Source organism: Zea mays, chromosome 3 (assembly GCF_902167145.1).
Source record: "Zea mays cultivar B73 chromosome 3, Zm-B73-REFERENCE-NAM-5.0, whole genome shotgun sequence".
NCBI classification, from domain to species: Eukaryota; Viridiplantae; Streptophyta; class Magnoliopsida; order Poales; family Poaceae; genus Zea; species Zea mays.
This window is the reverse complement of record NC_050098.1, coordinates 155,128,190-155,130,458: the sequence shown is the minus strand read 5'-3', so window position 1 is coordinate 155,130,458 and position 2,269 is coordinate 155,128,190.

Below are 2,269 nucleotides of genomic sequence, written 5' to 3'. Positions count from 1 at the left end.
ATGGCTACTAGTGCTAAAAGGAACCATGCATTTTTGTATCATGATAGAAGACAAACTAGAAATGTAAGTCATGATGCTTATGATTCATATGTTTATGATTCTCATACCATGTTTGCTCCTAGTTCCTCTTATGTGTATGATAGAAATGTTACTAGGAGAAATGTTGTTCCTAAAAGAAATGCTATTCATCATGTGCCTAGAAGGAATGTTATTCATGCTCCTAGGAAAATAGCAAATGAACCTTCCACAATTTATTATGCTTTAAATGCTTCCTTTGCTATTTGTAGAAAGGATAAGAAAATTGTTGCTAGGAAGTTAGGGGCAAAATGCAAGGGAGACAAAACTTGCATTTGGGTCCCTAAGGATATTTGCACTAACCTTGTAGGACCCAACATGAGTTGGGTACCTAAGACCCAAGCCTAAATTTGCCTTGCAGGTTTATGCATCCGGGGGTTCAAGCTGGATTATTGATAGCGGATGCACAAACCATATGACGGGGGAGAAGAAGATGTTCACCTCCTACGTCAAGAATAAGGATTCCCAAGATTCAATCATATTCGGTGATGGGAATCAAGGCAAGGTAAAAGGGTTAGGTAAAATTGCAATTTCTAATGAGCACTCTATCTCTAATGTGTTTTTAGTAGAGTCACTAGGATATAATTTACTATCTGTTAGTCAATTGTGCAATATGGGATATAACTGTCTGTTTACAAATATAGATGTGTCTGTCTTTAGAAGAAGTGATGGTTCACTAGCTTTTAAGGGTGTATTAGACGGCAAACTTTATTTAGTTGATTTTGCAAAAGAAGAGGCCGGTCTAGATGCATGCTTAATGGCTAAGACTTGCATGGGCTGGCTGTGGCATCGCCGCTTAGCACATGTGGGGATGAAGAACCTTCACAAGCTTCTAAAGGGAGAACACGTGATAGGTCTAACCAATGTTCAATTCGAAAAAGATAGACCTTGTGCAGCTTGTCAAGCAGGGAAACAGGTGGGAGGAGCGCATCACAGCAAGAATGTGATGACCACTTCAAGACCCCTGGAGCTGCTGCATATGGACCTCTTCGGACCCGTCGCCTATCTAAGCATAGGGGGAAGTAAGTATGGTTTAGTTATTGTTGATGATTTTTCCCGCTTCACTTGGGTGTTCTTTTTGCAGGATAAGTCTGAAACCCAAGGGACCCTCAAACGCTTCCTCAGGAGAGCTCAAAATGAGTTTGAGCTCAAAGTGAAAAAGATAAGAAGCGACAACGGGTCCGAGTTCAAGAACCTTCAAGTGGAGGAGTTCCTTGAAGAGGAAGGGATCAAGCACGAGTTCTCCGCTCCCTACACACCACAGCAAAATGGTGTGGTAGAGAGGAAGAACAGGACGCTCATCGACATGGCGAGGACGATGCTAGGAGAGTTCAAGACCCCCGAGTGCTTTTGGACGGAAGCCGTGAACACGGCGTGCCACGCCATCAACAGGGTCTACCTTCATCGCCTCCTCAAGAAGACGTCGTATGAGCTACTAACCGGTAACAAACCCAATGTATCGTACTTTCGTGTATTTGGGAGTAAATGCTACATTCTAGTAAAGAAGGGTAGAAATTCTAAGTTTGCTCCCAAAGCTGTAGAAGGGTTTTTATTAGGTTATGACTCAAATACAAAGGCGTATAGAGTCTTCAACAAATCATCGGGTTTGGTTGAAGTCTCTAGCGACGTTGTATTTGATGAGACTAATGGCTCTCCAAGAGAGCAAGTTGTTGATTGTGATGATGTAGATGAAGAAGATGTTCCGACGGCCGCTATACGGACCATGGCAATTGGAGAAGTACGGCCACAGGAACAAGATGAACGAGATCAACCTTCTTCCTCAACTATGGTGCAACCCCCAACCAAAGATGACGAACAGGTACCTCAAGTGGAGGCGCTTGATCAAGGGGGAGCACAAGATGATCAAGTGATAGAGGAAGAAGCGCAACCGGCACCTCCAACTCAAGTTCGAGCGATGATTCAAAGGGATCATCCCGTCGACCAAATTCTGGGTGACATTAGCAAGGGAGTAACTACTCGATCTCGATTAGTTAATTTTTGTGAGCACTACTCCTTTGTCTCTTCTATTGAGCCTTTCAGGGTAGAAGAGGCCTTGCTAGATCCGGACTGGGTGTTGGCCATGCAAGAGGAGTTAAACAACTTCAAGCGCAATGAAGTTTGGACACTGGTGCCTCGTCCGAAGCAAAATGTTGTGGGAACCAAGTGGGTGTTCCGCAACAAACAGGACGAGCAC